Below are 20,391 nucleotides of genomic sequence, written 5' to 3'. Positions count from 1 at the left end.
AGAGGCGATTTCTTTCACATATTCTGTGTAGAATCAAACTGGTATCCCGTCATGTCCAGTGTCCTCTCCGCGATTTCAGCTGCTTTTCTATCCTTTGATCACTTTTTTGGATACCTGTCATTTTGTCGCTGATGCGACCTGCAGCTTGATACTCCTCTGTGAAATAGCTGTTATGTAGTTTGCTTACTTTACTCCGGAAACATAGCAGGAGTCGGTGTACTGACATCGCAGTGGATCTACGGTCGGATGAAGGCCAAATAGACTGTGGCGGTGCGGACAGTGACGTGCTCAATAGCCTGGGACAAGAAAGGAATTGTGCTCACTGCACTGACTTCTTGCTCAGAACTGAAACAGTCAACGAAGGCCGTTATTGTGAAACGATGTGGTAGTTGCGACAATCCGTTCAGAACAAGACGTGACATTCAGAACAAGAGGCGTGGACTCCTTAGTGCAGATGTTGTCCTATCAGTGACAGTACTCGCCCACATGAGGTTCGCAGCACAACTGTTCCGAAGGATTCCGGCTGGGAGCTGTTTGAACATTCACCACATAGTCCTGATCATATCTCACCCCGCGATTTCAGTATTTCCTGAAGAAATCCTGTCCCCCGGTCAGAATTTTCGTAAAAAGAAAAGGCGATTGTCCCATGCTGATTCCATTCCCAGGAGGTAGATTCTTACGACCCTGGAATACAAAAGTTGATCCCACGACACGACAAACATCTCAAGTCTGGTGGTGATTATTTAGAAAAATAGCTCAAACAGTGCTGTATTTATTGCCTAAAAAGTTTTTCATGTAGCTATATTTTCCTCTTTCTACTTTTTTACTAGCGAAAATAATTTTTAAATGACCCTCTAATAGTAATGATTGTTGATCAGTACCATTTCAGATGCCAAGTTTGTTTTGATTCTAAGTGGTGCAAATATTCCAAAAAATACACTCCTGGAAATTGAAATAAGAACACCGTGAATTCATTGTCCCAGGAAGGGGAAACTTTATTGACACATTCCTGGGGTCAGATACATCACATGATCACAATGACAGAACCACAGGCACATAGACACAGGCAACAGAGCATGCACAATGTCGGCACTAGTACAGTGTATATCCACCTTTCGCAGCAATGCAGGCTGCTATTCTCCCATGGAGACGATCGTAGAGATGCTGGATGTAGTCCTGTGGAACGGCTTGCCATGCCATTTCCACCTGGCGCCTCAGTTGGACCAGCGTTCGTGCTGGACGTGCAGACCGCGTGAGACGACGCTTCATCCAGTCCCAAACATGCTCAATGGGGGACAGATCCGGAGATCTTGCTGGCCAGGGTAGTTGACTTACACCTTCTAGAGCACGTTGGGTGGCACGGGATACATGCGGACGTGCATTGTCCTGTTGGAACAGCAAGTTCCCTTGCCGGTCTAGGAATGGTAGAACGATGGGTTCGATGACGGTTTGGATGTACCGTGCACTATTCAGTATCCCCTCGACGATCACCAGTGGTGTACGGCCAGTGTAGGAGATCGCTCCCCACACCATGATGCCGGGTGTTGGCCCTGTGTGCCTCGGTCGTATGCAGTCCTGATTGTGGCGCTCACCTGCACGGCGCCAAACACGCATACGACCATCATTGGCACCAAGGCAGAAGCGACTCTCATCGCTGAAGACGACACGTCTTCATTCGTCCCTCCATTCACGCATGTCGCGACACCACTGGAGGCGGGCTGCACGATGTTGGGGCGTGAGCGGAAGACGGCCTAACGGTGTGCGGGACCGTAGCCCAGCTTCATGGAGACGGTTGCGAATGGTCCTCGCCGATACCCCAGGAGCAACAGTGTCCCTAATTTGCTGGGAAGTGGCGGTGCGGTCCCCTACGGCACTGCGTAGGATCCTACGGTCTTGGCGTGCATCCGTGCGTCGCTGCGGTCCGGTCCCAGGTCGACGGGCACGTGCACCTTCCGCCGACCACTGGCGACAACATCGATGTACTGTGGAGACCTCACGCCCCACGTGTTGAGCAATTCGGCGGTACGTCCACCCGGCCTCCCGCATGCCTACTATACGCCCTCGCTCAAAGTCCGTCAACTGCACATACGGTTCACGTCCACGCTGTCGCGGCATGCTACCAGTGTTAAAGACTGCGATGGAGCTCCGTATGCCACGGCAAACTGGCTGACACTGACGGCGGCGGTGCACAAATGCTGCGCAGCTAGCGCCATTCGACGGCCAACACCGCGGTTCCTGGTGTGTCCGCTGTGCCGTGCGTGTGATCATTGCTTGTACAGCCCTCTCGCAGTGTCCGGAGCAAGTATGGTGGGTCTGACACACCGGTGTCAATGTGTTCTTTTTTCCATTTCCAGGAGTGTAGAAAATCAAGAATAGTTTTAGGAAGATCGGTACGACAGTTTCACGGACATTAAGAAATTTTTCTAAGCCAATTCTTTGTCACTAAACTTTGAAAAGACACACTATATGCAGTTCAGAGATTTTGAGGCTTCCTGCCGGCCGGAGTGGCCGTGCGGTTCTAGGCGCTGCAGTCTGGAACTGAGAGACCGCTACGGTCGCAGGTTCGAATCCTGCCTCGGGCATGGATGTGTGTCATGTCCTTAGGTTAGTTAGCTTTAATTATTCTAAATTCTAGGCGACTGATGACCTCAGAAGTTAAGTCGCATAGTGCTCAGAGCCATTTGAACCATTGTGGCTTCCAACGAGTATACATCTGAAATAAAATGACGAACAGATAGAAGAAATTGACAGAGTTAAATTCTTAGGATTGTAGCTCGATAGTAAACTCAGTTGGGAGGAACGTACAAAAGAACTATTGAAACTCCTCAGCAAATCGTTCGCAATGCGGGTTTTGTCAGACTTGGGCGATATAAAAATAAAAAAGCTAGCATACTTTGATGAAATTGGGTGATATAAAAATAAAAAAAGGAGCGTACTTTGGTTACTTTCACTGAATAATCTCGTGCGGGACCATTTTTTGGGTGACGGCCTCAAGACAAGCTACAGCTTATCTAGTACAAACGCGTGTAATATGAATTATTTGTGAGGTAAACTCAAGAACGTCTTGTTGCACGAACATTACTACTGATTAATATATTTATTCCGTAATGGAATTTGTCATAAACATATCTCTTTTTCAAACCAACTTTTCATTTCATGGAATCAGTCCTAGTAATAAATACCTAGAAATAAATATTTAAAGTCACTTACTTTCGTCCAGGAATGTGTTCACTATTTAGAAATACCTGTATACATTGTCAATAATTTGCCGGTAGTCGTAAAAAGATTAGCTGCTAATAAGGGTTTATTGGTGTCAAAGTTCTAATCCATTGATGAATTTCTTAGAAGAAATAATAGATGTTTAATACACACACAAAAATATCAAATAACATGAATGTTACGTAAAATCTGACTTCTGCATATCTTCAATGCAGTAATGTGATCAATGTAAATAAGTATTATACACATTTTCTGTTTGACGTTGTGTGGCTACAACAGCACAAGAATTCACATCATAGTCTTTTTCTTCTCTTTCCTATTCTTCTTCTTAATCGTCGCTTTGGTCTGGAACACCATATGCATTCTCTACACTTCTCGACCAATCACTTGGTTATGTCTTATACATTGCGTATTTTGTAAAAAGTTTGTTATTACCTTTTAAATGCATATTTGTTACAGAGGTTGTCAGCTTATGTTATCTCCACAAAGACCATTTCGCTTAGAAACAATGGAAAGAATATTAGTACATTATTTTGTAAATAGGTGGTATGTATTCTTATTTTATGGCTAGTTGTAGATCCCTAAGGATCTCCCCTCTGTGGATCTATAGACCAAAGTGAATCTAATCAACTTTGAACTGAAACAAATATTTCTAGCTTTTTTCAGCGACTTGACACCAGCTTGAAGTGCGACTCAAAATATTTTCTAGACACTAATTTATTTAGAAGATTTTAAAAAATACAAGGGATCAACTTATATCAAAACAGGCCTACAGTCATAACAATCGAAAAGTGTGAAAAGGAGCAGCATTTGGAAAAAGAAAGAGACAGGGTTGTAGTGTAGGACTCATGTTATTCAATCTGGTCACAGAACAAGCAGTGAAGAAAACCAAAGAGTAAATTGCAAAAAGAAGTTCTGGGAAAAGGAAATAAACCCTTATGGTTTGCCAGTGATATTGTAATACTGCCAGAGTTGACAAAGGACTTGGAAGACCAGTTGAAAGGAATGAATAGTGTGTAGAAAGCGTGTTATAAGGCAAAAATCAACAAAACTAAAACATGGAATGTAGCCGAGTTAAATCAGTTGATGCTGGGGGAATTAAATTAAGAAATGAAACGCTAAACGTTGAAGTCGAGTTTTCCGTATTGAGCAGAAAAATAACTGACCATGACAAAATTAGAAAGCTATAAAATGCTGGCTTCCAATAGCAAGAAAGCTTTTCTGAAAAAGAGATACGTATTAATATCAAATATGAATTTCAGTTTTAGAAAGTCATTCCTGAAGGCATTTGTGCGGAAAGTAGCCTTACGTGGAAGTCGTGGACAATAAACAGCATAGACAGGAAGAGAGCAGAAGATTTAGAAATGTGGTGCTAAAGCTGAATGCTGGTGGACAGATAGAGTGGCTAATGATGATGAGGTAGTCCTACTGAATAGAAGAGACCCTTATGGTACAATGTGAGTGGAAGAAGAGGTAGATCCCGTCATGAAGGAATAGTTAATTTGGTAACGGAAGGAAGTGTGCTTATGAACTGGGAGAGGGGGAGGGGGAGAGCAGAAATCGTGGAGGAAAACAAAAGACTTAATTACAGAAAGCCAGCGAAATTGGATGTAACTGATATGTAGAGTGAAATTACAATGAAATCTAGTCCATTAGCTGCTTAAAGGCATTGATAAATATCAATGGGGACAGTTGAAAATGTGTGGCCCGCCCGGGACTCGAACTCGGGATCTCCTGCTTACATGGCACACGCTCTATCCGACTTTAATTTTTTTGGAATTTTGTTCGATATAGTTCGTTGCGTTTGGTCTCGGCGGACGTCACAAGACATCCGTTCAAGTTAATCGTTGTCTCCTTTCCTCAGTTTTTTATTACGGAGGGCAAGCAGCCCTCTGGCCTGACACGCTGAGCTACCGTGCCGGCGCAGAGCCATCGAGGACACAGAAGATAATGCGACTGCAGGGACTTACTTCTGGTACGCTCCCCGTGAGACCCACATTTCCAGCTTACTGTCCAGACACTACATTTACAGGGCCCCTGGACACTATACTCATTACTCGTGGCAGTCAATCTACGGATTTCCGTAAGAGTTTGAGCAATGTGAGTGCATCCGCACTGACGAAGATCGTTGGACGGTAAGACTTGAAGAGACTTGAACGGGATAGATCAACGGGGACAGAGAGATTAAACTGCTTTCAGACCGAAGATTACAACAAAAATGTGGGGGTAAGTACTCGCTTTCTTTAGACCAGAGTCACTGGGTCCCTCTCTTCTTTCTTTACTCCACCGTTTTTTATGTGAAACAGTGGGCACTCACTTCATCTTGTGAAATAAAAGGGCGCGCCATATATCAGATGAGCTCCTTTTTAACGACACAAATATTCGTTTTCGAGTTCTGCTTCCGACTAGCAATCAGTCCAACTGCATACAGCTTTCTCACCGATAACAGTTCATTTAAAATGTACCGTACTTGTTCTTCTGATATTCCTATGCTGTGAGTTGTTTCATACACCGTTAATAACCTATTGTCAAATACCATATCGCGCAGTTTCTCGATATTTTCATCAGTGTTTGCATTTTTGGGATGCCCGTCACATGGAGCTTTATCAACAGGAGTACGGCCACATTTGAATTCAGTTACTCATTTCTTAATTGTTCAACGCGAAGGAATATGCTGCCTATAAAACTTAAAGACGAATATCCATTGGTAATAAACCGTACAAAACAAAGAATTTTAATGGTATACCACACTGCAGTTCATTCTATTGAACGAAACGCACGCTATACGGACAGCCGAATGTACAAACTCATCTACAGATGAATTTGGTATTTGACTTACGTCATTATAAAACTTGTACCACTATACCAGAACTAATATACCGTTCATTTCTACCCATATCTGTGTGACGCCTGTAAGTTTGCACTTTGTCCATGTGTTTCGGCGTACGAGGAAACCAGTACGGCTACTGTTTTTACACATCTTGCCTACGCGCGAGGATCCTTGCTATGGAATGTGTCATGGTAATGAAGACAGCTGTGTAAAGGAATTCGGTCACTACAGCTGAATAACAGGCGCAGAGGCAGAAAGTGGGACAGTTTCAGGGAGTTATGTGACAAATCTGCCGCAGAAAACAACACCCTCGCTGGAAAATTCAAGAAAGACAAATCCTGTGAATGTATCTTGATCTTTCTTACGACGTGCATCCATTGTCAAGCGCTATGCCAGAAGTACCTCTGTGGTGTCGTCTTCCCTAAAGCCAAACTGATTGTCATCAAAGAGATCCTTTCCAGAATGAGATTTTCACTCTGCAGCGGAGTGTGCGCTGATATGAAACTTCCTGGCAGATTAAAACTGTGTGCCCGGCCGAGACTCGAACTCGGGACCTTTGCCTTTCGCGGGCAAGTGCTCTACCAACTGAGCTACCGAAGCACGACTCACGGCCGGTACTCACAGCTGTACTTCTGCCAGTACCTCGTCTCCTACCTTCCAAACTTTACAGAAGCTCTCCTGCGAACCTTGCAGAACTAGCACTCCTGAAAGAAAGGATACTGCGGAGACATGGCTTAGCCCAGCCTGGGGGATGTTTCCAGAATGAGATTTTCACTCTGCAGCGGAGTGTGCGCTGATATGAAACTTCCTGGCAGATTAAAACTGTGTGCCCGACCGAGACTCGAACTCGGGACCTTTGCCTTTCGCGGGCAAGTGCTCTACCAACTGAACTACCGAAGCACGATTCACGCCCGGTACTCACAGCTTTACTTCTGCCAGTACCTCGTCTCCTACCTTCCAAACTTTACAGAAGCTCTCCTGCGAACCTTGCAGAACTAGCACTCCTGAAAGAAAGGATATTCTTCCATTTCATGCTTCCAGCATGGCTAAGCCATGTCTCCGCAATATCCTTTCTTTCAGGAGTGCTAGTTCTGCAAGGTTCGCAGGAGAGCTTCTGTAAAGTTTGGAAGGTAGGAGACGAGGTACTGGCAGAAGTACAGCTGTGAGTACCGGGCGTGAGTCGTGCTTCGGTAGCTCAGTTGGTAGAGCACTTGCCCGCGAAAGATAAAGGTCCCGAGTTCGAGTCTCGGTCGGGCACACAGTTTTCATCTGCCAGGAAGTTTCAAAGAAATCCCTAATTTTATTGTCCATTCTCCTCTACAGGGTGGTTATAATGAAAATTTTGCCGCATGAGAGGGCTCCCATGAGAAATAGTGATAGAACGACAATGAAACTTTGTGCAAACATATGTAAGGACATACGAATGAGAGCAAGCGTGAAGTGTGCTTCATCACTCCTTCCAAGGCCACATGCCGACTTCAGCGCTTGCAAGAAACGTAAGCGCAAAGTCTGCTCGAATTTTTGCGTCACGTGGAAAAAGCTGTTGAGTAATGTAACGTCTGTACGGATAACATTTCACAATTGTTCGCAACATTTTTCGAACGATTGACCTTGGAAAGTTTAGCTGTCGTGACGCAACTCGTGCACTGCTTGAAGATCGCACATTGCTTCCAACATTTTCAGACGTGGCAACAGAAACTTCTTCAACAGTTTATGGCGCAATCGGCCGTCGACCTCTCCGACGAGGAATTCCGAAATCACCAGTTAGTTAGAAATTCCGAATAACGTACTTCAGTGCCGGTTCGGGAAGAGGACCTCTCATATTTATTCACGAGGAGCAGCGGCGCTACTGCCGTCGTTTTGATAAAACAGCTTTACGAGTAAATCTTGCTCGCCTTGTCGAGATCCTCACCTTGTCGAGATCCATGTTGACTGTCTGCAACTCTAATGCACACCGATGCTTGTGTTTCAACCCTACGTCGCCGCACCAGCACCAGCGCCTAATGGAAACTCATGACTCTAACACCACTAACATTGCAAGTCCTACAACGTACAGTCTGAACATGATTCCTACAAAGTTAGGTAGTTTTCCGTCCACACTGTCTCGAGTAGTGAAAGTTTAATCACAACTACCCTGTATATTATTCTTGTGAGCCACTTGGAAACGTGAGCTCTTAAGCTGATTGTGCAATAGTTCTAACACTTATCTGCCTTTACTACCTTCGTGATTCTGGGGATGATCTCTTCCGAAAGTCTGATGGCATGCCTTCCATCTCATACATTCTACAAAATCTTGAATGGCCGTTTGGTTGCCACTTCCCCCAGCGATTTTAGAATTTCCAAAAGAGTTGTTTATGTCTTCTGCCTTATTCAACAGCAAGTGTTTCAAAGCCCTGTGGAATTCTGTGGCTAAGCGACATAAGACTTTGTCGTCGACGGTGAGTGGAATCCTAAGCTTGCTGTTTTAAACACGAGTTCCTTGTGAGTATAAGGGGAAAGTTCGTTCCCAATACTTGTGTAACATCCTTCTTCGTTTTCGCAGAAGGATTTCTCACGACCGCTTGCAGGAATATATTGACATCACCTGAGGCGAATCTGGTTAAGTACAGCTTACTAAGTTGACCTCATGCAGGACTACAGCTTTTCCCAACATGAGAGGACAAGCCTATCTAGTCATTATTGCGAACCGGACATCATGAGTCGTCGATGTGGTCTTCGTGGGACGTTATGCATTCCTGAGGTTGCGTCATCCTTCTTTTTCTCAGCATTGTGTGTCTGACGCTGATAGTGCAATGTCGATGAGTGATGTGAGTGAATGTACTATTGTGTTCTTACGAATGGTTATGGCGACGAGAGAAAAGAAAAAAGGTAGATTAGGGGAACTTAAATCTAGTCGGTAGGACGGGAAATTTAACCAAAGTCTTCCAGAATAGGATTCCATTGCCTCACCACTGCACAACCTCGTTTGGCGGTGGAAGACAATGTCTAACTGAAAACCGCTGGCAGATACACAAGCTTCTCCTCTCCAGTTGCACCGAAGGAGTCATAGAGTTTCAGATCCCCATCTAACGCTCGGATCACTATCAACGAAGTCACATGCTCCTCATGAGACACTAGTGAGCGTTTTGGGTTCTCATTTTTGCAAATGAGCCACCAACTTTTTGCACTCCAACGGCCAATTTTTGTCATGAACGTTTCTTCCGTCTCGAGGTTCAAACATGGCTCTGAGCACTATGGGAGTTAACATCTGAGGTCATCAGTCCCCTAGAACTTAGAACTACTTAAACCTAACTAACTTAAGGACATCACACACATCCATGCCCGAGGCAGAATTCGAACCTGCGACCGTAGCAGTCGCGCGGTTCCGGACTGAAGCGTCTAGAACCGCTCGGACACCGCTTATACATTACCTATATTGTAAAAAGTTTGTTATTTCCTTTTAAATGAATATCTGTTGCGGGCCGACTTGGAGCAGGAGAGGCACCACAGGACATTTTAATATCCAGTGTTTATAATTTTACAAATAAATTCATAAAATTTTGTCAACATGACCAGAAATGATTCAGAATTCACACTCATAGGAGTGCAAGTTCGAAAACATAACGAAATGATTTTTTTTACATGTGAAATTTCATCATTTTTTTCACTTACTAATGGCAGTATTTGTTGTTATAGGTACACTTTTCTTCATAAGTAAGAGAGATTCTTCAATGAATTTTGCACAGCATACAAACCATACTTACAGGTGTATGAAACTCTAGAATTTTCCAAATATATTAAAAACTGTGATAAAAATTGTGTAATTAACTATAAAATTTGTGTTTTTTCTAAACATGAAGTTTAAAATATAACAGTTCACTCGTTTTTTCATAAATTAAATAAATTCTAGAGTTTCATACACCTGTGAGTATGGTATGTATGCTGTGCAAAATTCATCGAAGAATGTCTCTAATCTATGAAGAAAAGTGTACCTATAGCAACAAATGCATCAATTAGTAAGTGAAAAAAATGATGAAATTTCGCACGTAAAAAAATTATTTTGTTATGTTTTCGAATTTCCACTGCAATTAGTGTGAATCCTGAATCCTTCCTGGTGTTGCTGACAAAGTTTTATGAATTTATTTGTAAAATTATAAACACTGGAAATTAAAATGTCCTGTGATGCCTCTCCTGCTCCAAGTCGGCCCGTTTGACGTCCTACCCCCCTTAAGGATCTCCCCTCTGTGGATCTATAGAACAAAGTATATCTGATCAACCTTGACCTGAAACAAATTCGTGCAGCCTCTTTCAGTGACTTGACACCAGCTTGAAGTGCGAGTTAAAATATTTTCTACTACTAATTTATTTGGAAGATTAAAAAATACAAGGGATCCATCACCAGGATATCATCTGATTGAGTGACCTCGAGTTAGGAATCGAACGACGATGAGCCGTGATTCCTAGAAGGCATATTTAGGCGAAGACGACCTCGAATCCCGGTCTCAATATGTGAATGACATTCATTGAGATGATCCTAAATCGTTGGAACTGAATGTCGGAAGGTTTCGTATACAACACCATGAAAATTTCATCTACCGTATCTTTGACCAATACAGTGGTCCGTCTCCATTGGTCTCGCTTTCGGCGAAGGGCCCTCAGGAGGGAGGAGGGAGGAGGAGAGGATGGGACGGGAAGAACCAAGCGGTATGAGAGAAGAGGGACGGAGAAGAAGAAAAACAGTTTTTTTTTAGAAGGACAGGAACACAGTAGCCAGTTGCAATTTCATTGTTTTTTTATTAGTCTTGCATATCCAGATTCCCGCTATCAGTAGCCATCTTTACTACATTTAAGTGAGTGTAATCCAATAAACTCGCATCAGTACATTACAGTTTGACTGCCTACCATCGTAAACAGAGTTGCTGTCACGTCTTCGTATGAAGCATTTGTACACTACTGGCCATTAAAATTGCTACACCACAAAAGTGACGTGCTACAGACGCGAAATTCAACCGACAGGAAGAAGACGCTGTGACATGGAAATGATTAGTTTTTCAGAGCATTCACACAAGGGTGGCGCCGGTGGCGACACCTACAACGTGCTGACATGAGGAATGTTTCCAACCGATTTCTCGTACACGAACAGCAGTCGACCGGCGTTGCCTCGTGAAACGTTGTTGTGATGCCTCGTGTAAGGAGGAAAAATGCGTACCATCACGTTTCCGACTTTGATAAAGGTCGGATTGTAACCAATAGCGATTGCGGTTTATCGTATCGCGTCATTGCTGCTCGCGTTGCTCGAGATCCAATGACTGTTAGCAGAATATAGAATCGGTGGGTTCAGGAGGGTAATACGGAACGCCGTGCTGGATCCCAACGGCCTCGTATCACTAGCAGTCGAGATGACAGGCATCTTATCCGCATGGCTGTAACGGATCGTGCAGCCACGTCTCGATCCCTGAGTCAACAAATGGGGACATTTGCAAGACAACAACCATCTGCACGAACAGTTCGACGGCGTTTGCAGCAGCATGGACTATCAGCTCGGAGACCATGGCTGCGGCTACCCTTGACACTGCATCACAGACAGGAGCGCCTGCGATGGCGTACCCAACCACGAACCTGGGTGCACGAATGGTTCTGTTTACAGCATCATGATGGTCGCATCCGTGTTTGGCAACATCGCGGTGAACGCACATTGGAAGCGTGTATTCGTCATCGCCATACTCGCGTATCACCCGGCGTCATGGTATGGGGTGCCATTGGTTACACGTCTCGGTCACCTCTTGTTCGCATTGACGGCACTCTGAACAGTGGACGTTACATTTCAGATGTATTGCGACCCGTGGCTCTACTCTTCATATGATCCTTGCGAAAACCTACATTTCAGCAGGGTAATGCACGTCCGCATGTTGCAGGTCCTGTACGGGCCTTTCTGGATACAGAAAATGTTAGACTGCTGCCCTGTCCAGCACATTCTCCAGATCTCTTACCAATTGGAAAAGTCTGGTCAATGGTGGCCGAGCAATTGGCTCGTCACAATACGCCAGTCACTACTCTTGATGAACTGTGATATCGTGTTGAAGCTCCATGGGCAGCTGTACCTGTACACGCCATCCAAGCTCTGTTTGACTCAATGCCCAGGCGTATCCAAGGCCGTTATTACGGCCAGAGGGGGTTGTTCTAGGTACTGATTTCTCAGGATCTATGCACCCAAATTGCATGAAAAATGTAATCACATGTCATTTCTAGTATAATATATTTGTCCCATGAATACCCGTTTATGATCTGCATTTCTTCTTGGTGTAGCAATTTTAATGGCCAGTAGTGTATGGAGATTGGAATTCACGAAATCCAGTGTTTTATGGCGCTGTTTTATAATTTCGTTTATTTGGATAAAAGCCTATGAACCCTGAAGATGGCAAAATGAATTGCCGAAACTGGTTGCTTTCAGAATAAAATAAAATAACTTAAAGTATACGGCTGTTAGTGAAGTTTATTACATTGAAAAACCTTGATGGGTTGTTCCCAGAAGGAATTTTCACTCTGCAATGGAATGTGCGCTGATATGGAAGTTCGGAAGGCAGGAGAGGAGGTACTGATGGAAGTACTCTGAGGACGGTCGCCAGTCGTGTTCTGGTAGCTCAGTAGGTACAGCACTTGTCCGCGAAAAGCAAAGGTCCCGGGCTGGAATCCCGGTCTGGAACACAGTTTTAATCTGGCTATAAGTTCCATAACCCGCTGCCACCCTGACGTTGAGGATTCGCCAGTTTGACGAGGGCGACAGGAGTCCGTCGGAAGAGCAAGGTGGCTGCAGCAAGGCAGACGTAATTAAGGATAACTCTTTATTGTCCTAACAAGATAGAGCAGTTACGGGTGCGAGCCCTGTCAAGTGCCACAAGCTTGCGTCGACCCACGGCGATGTCTCGTAGATTGGCGAGGTGTTGATTCCTGGCTGACGTAAGATGTGAGCGGTGCTGACGCACCGAGAGCAGACTGAGAGCCTGGCGGTCAAGGCCGACGCGCCAAGGCTGGCGCCAGCCGGCGAAACCCGCAGCGCTCGCCGGCCGGAGTGGCCGAGCGGTTCTAGGTGCTACAGTCTGGAACCGCGCCATCGCTACGGTCGCAGGGGAATGGATGTGTGTGATGTCCTTAGGTTAGTTAGGATAAGTAGTTCTAAGTTCTAGGGGACTGATGACCTCAGGTGTTAAGTCCCACAGAGCTCAGAGCCATTTGAACCATTTTGAACCCGCAGCGCTCGGCAGTGGCGTAAGGACACGGTGGCACAGAGCTGCAGTCCCGGGAATTGGGCTTGCGAGTGGCGGCCTCGTGAAAGCTGTATACAGGGTGGTCCAGTGATCGTAACCGGGCCAAATATCTCACGAAATAAGAGTCAAACGAAACAACTACAAACAACAAAACTCGTCTAGCTTGAAGGGGGAAAACAGATGGCGCTATGGTTGGCCCGCTAGATGCCGCTGCCATACGTCAAACGGATATCAACAGCGTTTTTTTAAAAAATAGGAACCCCCATTTTTATTACATATTCGTGTAGTACGTAAAGAAATATGAATGTTTTAGTTGCACAACTTTTTTCGATTTCTGATAGATGGCTCAGTAATAGTCACAAACGTATAAGTACGTGGTGTCACGTAACATTCCGCCTGTGCGGACGGTATTTGCTTCGTGATACATCACTCGTGTTAAATTTGACCGTTTACCAATTGCGGAAAAGGTCGATATCGTGTTGATGTATGGCTGTTGTGATCAAAATTCCCATCGGGCGTGTGCTATGTATGCTGCTCGGTATCCTGGACGACATCATCCAAGTGTCCGGACCGTTCGCCGGATAGTTACGTTATTTAAGGAAACAGGAAGTGTTCAGCCACATGTGAAACGTCAACCACGACCTGCAACAAATGATGATGCCCAAGTAGGTGTTTTAGTTACTGTCGCGGCTAAACCGCACATCAATAGCAGATAAACTGCGCGAGAATCGGGAATCTCAAAAACGTCGGTGTTGAGAACGCTACATCAACATCGACTGCACCCGTACCATATTTCTATGCACCAGAATTGCATGGCGATGACTTTGAACGTCGTGTACAGTTCTGCCACTTGGCACAAGAGACATTACGGGACGATGACAGATCTTTTGCACACGTTCTATTTGGCGACGTAGCGTCATTCACCAACAGCGGTAACGTAAACCGGCATAATATGCACTATTAGGCAACGGAGAGTCCACGATGGCTGTGACAAGTGGAACGTCAGTGACCTTGGCGGGTTAATGTATGGTGCGGCATTATGGGAGTAAGGATAATTGGCCCCCATTTTATCGATGGCAATCTAAATGGTGCAATGTATGCTGATTTCCTACTTAATGTTCTACCGATGTTACTACAAGATGTTTCACTGCATGCAGAATGGCGATGTACTTCCAACATGATGGATATCCGGCACATAGCTCGCGTGCGGTTGAAGCGGTATTGAATAGCATATTTCATGACTGGTGGATTGGTCGTCGAACCACCATACCATGGCCCGCACGTTCACCGGATCTGACGTCCCAGGATTTCTTTCTGTGGGGGAAGTTGAAGGATATTTGCCATCGTGATCCACCGACAACGCCTGACAACATGCGTCAGCGCATTGTCAATGCATGTGCGAACATTACGGAAGGCGAACTACTCGCTCTTGAGAGGAAAGTCGTTACATGTATTGCCAAATGCATTGAGGTGGACGGACATCATTTTGAGCGTTTATTGCATTAATGTGGTATTGACAGGTAATCACGCTGTAACAGCATGCGTTCTCAGAAATGATAAGTTCACAAAGGTACATGTATCACATTGGAACAACCGAAATAAAATGTTCAAACGTACCTACGTTCTGTATTTTAATTTAAAAAACATACCTGTTACAAACTGTTCGTCTAAAATTGTGAGCCATATGTTTGTGACTATTACAGCGCCATCTATCACAAATCGAAAAATGTTGTCCAACTAAAACATTCATATTTCTTTACATACTACACCAATATGTAATAAAAAATAGGGCTTCCTATTTAAAGAAACGCAGTTGATATCCGTTTGACCTATGGCAGTGCCATCTAGCGGGTCAACCATAGCGCTATCTGGTTTCCCCCTTCAAGCTAGACAAGTTTCCTTCTTTGTAGTTTTTTCGTTTGACGCTTATTTTGTGAGATATTTGGCCCGGTCACGATCAATGGACCACCCTGTATACATAAAAACCTATCTGTATGAAAAGTCTCTGAAATTGTGTCATTTCATTTGTCAGCTCGTTCTATTTCTCCATTAGATCCATAACACTGTAGACAACGGCGCTCCGTTTGGTGCCGTGTTCCTTGACTTTAGGAAGGCATTGGCACCGTCCCGCTCTGCCGTCTAGTGAAAAAAATACGTGTGGTGTCACTGGTGTCACCGCCAGACACCACACTTGCTAGGTGGTAGCTTAAATCGGCCGCGGTCCATTAGTACATGTCGGACCCGCGTGTCGCCACTGTCAGGATCGCAAACCGAGCGCCACCACAAGGCAGGTCTCGAGAGACGTACGAGCACTCGCCCCAGTTGTACGGACTACATTGCTAGCGACTACACGTACGAAGCCTTTCTCTCAATTGCCGAGAGACAGAATAGCCTTCAGCTAAGTCCATGGCTACGACCTAGCAAGGCGCCATTACCATATCTGGAGAGAGTCTCACTTGTATTATCAAGAGCAATGTACAACAAGAAATTAAAGTTAAGTATACGAGAAGCTCCGTTCTTTTCTTTATAGCTTTCATCACGTATCCTGTTTCAGACTTAACGCCAGACGGCGACAGTTGACGCGTGCCCTTCCGGCTACTTCTCAGTGTGGCGTAGCTAGCTTGTTACGCCACAACAATACGAGCCTACCGAGTGTCGGACCACATTTACGACTGGAATGAAGATTGCAGGTAGAGCTTAGCATGTCGCTCTTAAAGGAACAAAATCGGCAGATCTAATGTATTTTCCGTAGGACCCCAAGGCACTGTGACGTGACCGTTACTGTTTAGAATATTTGTAAATGACCTAGTAGAAAGCTCTTTAAGACTGTTCGCGGACTGTTGTGTATAAGAAAATAGGAAGGCCAAAAGACAGTATAGATTAGTAGAACGATGTCCAGAGGATTTATGAATGTTGCAGACGCTGGCAGTTGACGCTTAGCGCAAATGAATGTAACGTACTGTACATAAATAGGAAAAGAAATACTCTACTGCACAACTACACTATTAATGACAAATTGCTGCAAACAGTATCGGCCGTAAAATATCTAGGCGTAACTATTCGGACCGACCTTAAGTGGAATGGCCACATAAAACAAATAGGAGGAAAAGTAGATGCCACACTGAGACTCATAGGAAAAATCTTAAGGAGGAAGCGGCATACAAGGCGCTTGCTCGGCCGTTTCTTGATTACTGTTCATCTATCTGGGACTCTTACCGTGTAAGACTAATACACCACTGGCCATTAAAATTGCTACACCAAGAAGAAATGCAGATGATAAACAGGTATTCATTGGACAAATATATTCCACTAGAACTGACATGTGATTACATTTTCACGCAATTTGGGTGCATAGATCCTGAGAAATCAGTACCTACAACAACCAGCTCTGACCGTAATAACTGCCTTGATACACCTGGGCTTTGAGTCACACAGGGCTTGGATGGCGTGTACAGGTACAGCTGCCCATGCAGCTTCAACACGATACCACAGTTCATCAAGAGTAGTGACTCGCGTATTGTGACAAACTAGTTGCTCGGGGCCACCATTGACCAGACGTTTTCAATTGGTGAGAGATCTAGAGAATGTGCTGGCCAGGGCAGCAGTCGAACACATTCTGTATCCAGAAAGGCCCGTACAGGACCTGCAACATGCGGTCGTGCATTATCCTGCTGAAATGTAGGGTATCGCAGGGATCGAATGAAGGGTAGAGCCACGGGTCGTAACACATCTGAAATGTAACGTCCACTGTTCAAAGTGCCGTGAATGCGAAAAAGAGGTGACCGAGACGTGTAACCAATGGCACCCCACACCATCACGTGGGATGATACGCCAGTATGGCGATGACGAATACACGCTTCCAATGTACGTTCACCGCGATGTCGCCAAACACGGATGCGACCATCATGATGCTGTAAACAGAACCTGGATTCATCCGAAAAAATGACGTTTTGCCATTCGTGCACCCAGGTTCGTCGTTGAGTACACCATCGCAGGCGCTCCTGTCTGTGATGCAGCGTCTACATCTACATCTACATCTACATTTATACTCCGCAAGCCACACAACGGTGTGTGGCGGAGGGTACTTTACGTGCCACGGTCATTACCTCCCTTTTCTGTTCCAGTCGCGTATGGTTCGCGGGAAGAACGACTGTCTGAAAGCCTCCGTACGCGCTCGAATCTCTCTAATTTTACATTCGTGATCTCCTCTGGAGGTATAGGTAGGGGGAAGCAATATATTCGATACCTCATCCAGAAACGCACCCTCTCGAATCCTGGCGAGCAAGCTACACCGCGATGCAGAGCGCCTCTCTTGCAGAGTCTGCCACTTGAGTTTGCTAAACATCTCCGTAACGCTATCACGGTTACCAAATAACCCTATGACGAAACGCGCCGCTCTTCTTTGGATCTTCTCTATCTCCTCCGTCAACCCGATCTGGTACGGATCCCACACTGATGAACAATACTCAAGCATAGGTCGAACTAGTGTTTTGTAAGCCACCTCCTTTGTTGATGGACTACATTTTCTAAGGATTCTCCCAATGAATCTCAACCTGGCACCCGCCTTACCAACAATTAACCACAGCCATGGTCTCCGAGCTGATTGTCCATGCTGCTGCAAACATCGTCGAACTGTTCGTGCAGATGGTTGTTGTCTTGAAAACATCCCCATCTGTTGACTCAGGCATCGAGACGTGGCTGCACGATCCGTTACAGCCATGCGGATGAGATGCCGGTCATCTCGATTGCTAGTGATACGAGGCCGTTGGGATCCAGCACGGCGTTCCGTATTAAAAAAATGGCTCTGAGCACTATGAGACTTAACATCTGAGGTCAACAGTCCCCTAGAACTTAGAACTACTTAAACCTAACTAAGCTAAGGACATCACACACATCAATGCCCGAGGCAGGATTCGAACCTGTGATCGTAGCGGTCGCGTGGTTTCAGACTGAAGCGCCTAGAACCGCTCGGCCACACCGGCCGGCAATCATTTGCATATCACAGGATCTTCTTCCTGTCGGTTAAATTTCGCGTCTGTAGCACGTCATCTTCGTGGTGTAGCAATTTTCATGGCCAGTAGTGTATCTCGCGGGCGTCGAATTCCACGCTGCGGTGTCTGCAGCTCCTTGTCCCACTACGTTTTCACGTCCCGCGAGATGATCACTTACCGCACGGTGACGTGACGATGGGTGCGTTCCGCATGCCAGTTGCTGCCGTCAGCCGCCTGCTTTCTGGAGAACCTACCTGCACGGTGACGTGACGGTACGCACATTTTGCATGCCAGCTATAGTCGTGAGCCGTCTCCAGAATTTCCTCGGCGTCGCGGTACTTCGTCCGCTCCACAATAACAAATTACGCTGAAGAGCCCAAGAAACCTGCCTAATATAGTGTAGGGGTCCCGTGAGCACGTAGAAGTGCCGCAATCCGACGTGGCATGGACTTGATTTATGTCTGAGGCAGTTCTAGAGGGTACTGACACCATAAATCCGTAAGAGTACTAGAGGGTGGAGATATCTTCTGAACAGCATGTTGCAGGGCATCCCAGATATGGTCAGTAATGATCATGTCTGGGGAGTTCGGTGGGCAGCGGAAGTGTTTAAACTCGGAAGTGTGTTCCTGGAGCCACTCTCTAGCAATTCTGGACGTGTGGGATGTTGCATTGTCCTGCTGGAATCCCCCAAGTCCCCGGTATGCACAATGAATATGAATGGATGCAGGTAATCAAACAGGATGCTTACGTACGTGTTACCTGTCAGAGTCACATCTAGACGTATCAGGGGTCCCGTAACACTCCAACTACTCACGCCCCACACTATTACAGAGCCTCCACCAGCTTGAACAGTCCCCTGTTGATATGCGTGGTCCATGCTTTCATGAGGTTATCTTCATACCGGTACACGTCCATCCTCTCGATTCAATTTGAAACGAGACTCGTCTGATCAGGCAACATGTTTCCAGTTATCAGCAGTCCCATGTCGGTATTGACGGGCCCAGGCGAAGCTTAAAGCTTTGTGTCGGGCAGTCATCAAGGACACACAAGTGGGCCTTCGGCTCCGAAAGCCCTTCTCGATGATGTTTTGTTGAATCGTTCGCACAGTGACACTTACTGATAGCTCAACATTGAAATCTGCAGCAAAATGCAGAAGCGTTGCACTTCTGTCAAGTTGAACGATTATCTTCAGTCGTCGTTGGTCCCGTTCTTGCAGGATCTTTTTCCGGCCGCAGTGATGCCGGAAATTTGATGTTTTATCGGATTCCTGATATTCGCGGTACACTAGGGAATTGGTCGTACGGGAAAATCTCCACTTAATCGCTTTTCGGAGATGCAGTGTCCCATCGCTCGTGCACCGACTATAACACCATGTTAAAACTCAGTTAAATCTTGATAACCTGCCATTGCAGTAGCAGTAATCGATCTAACAACTGTGCCTGACACTTGTTGTCTTGGCGCTACAGTGTATAAACGTTCATTACCGTCTCTCTGGCGCAGTTACAAAATTTCTGCGTGTGTGATTTCAGTTCTTCATCTGCTGAACTCCTCTTTCGCTTATCACTAGACGTAGCCATACTTTGTCTGCCGTTTCTCCTTGTCTCAATGTTATAAGCAGTATGTAAACGGTAGCTATCATATCGAAATCCGACTTTATCTGATCCATAAATCGGTCATGAGCGTGAACCGTTCTTGCACTACACTGTAATATGGACAAAAACAACAAAAATTGTCATGTAAACGTAGGCTCTAAAGCGCATACCTTAGAGTTATAAATACTTGTTTACTTTCGCTATTTTGAAACACAGATATTGTAGTGAACAAGCGCTCATAGCTCGTGAGGTATGCACTTTAGAACCGATGTTTACTAAACCTTTTTTCCCTTGTTTTGGTCCTTAGTACCACCTCGCAAAAAATGGGAAGCAAAGAGCATGCAGTAGAACAGATTTGTTGCACTGTATCGAAGATGATGTGCTCATAGCTCTAAAAGTTAGCATTGTTTTTTACCCACTGCTGAGAAGTGCAGTATCCAGCTTCTACCTGCTAAAAAGCAAACCATACATTCGATCTTGAGACATTTCTCATCGTGCTCTGACGCCAGCCTATG

At 45.4% G+C, this 20,391-nt stretch overlaps 1 non-coding gene across 1 annotated transcript; it reads right to left on the bottom strand.

Moving 5' to 3' along the window:
- Nucleotides 1-6,575: 6,575 nt before the first annotated feature.
- Nucleotides 6,576-6,650, bottom strand: Trnas-cga (transfer RNA serine (anticodon CGA)). The gene has a single exon. It is a non-coding gene; the product is annotated as a tRNA-Ser (tRNA).
- Between the last annotated feature and the right edge of the window lie 13,741 nt (nucleotides 6,651-20,391).

This window comes from Schistocerca nitens, chromosome 7 (genome assembly GCF_023898315.1).
Source record: "Schistocerca nitens isolate TAMUIC-IGC-003100 chromosome 7, iqSchNite1.1, whole genome shotgun sequence".
Lineage (NCBI taxonomy): Eukaryota > Metazoa > Arthropoda > Insecta > Orthoptera > Acrididae > Schistocerca > Schistocerca nitens.
This window is presented reverse-complemented; position numbering and strand designations above follow the sequence as displayed.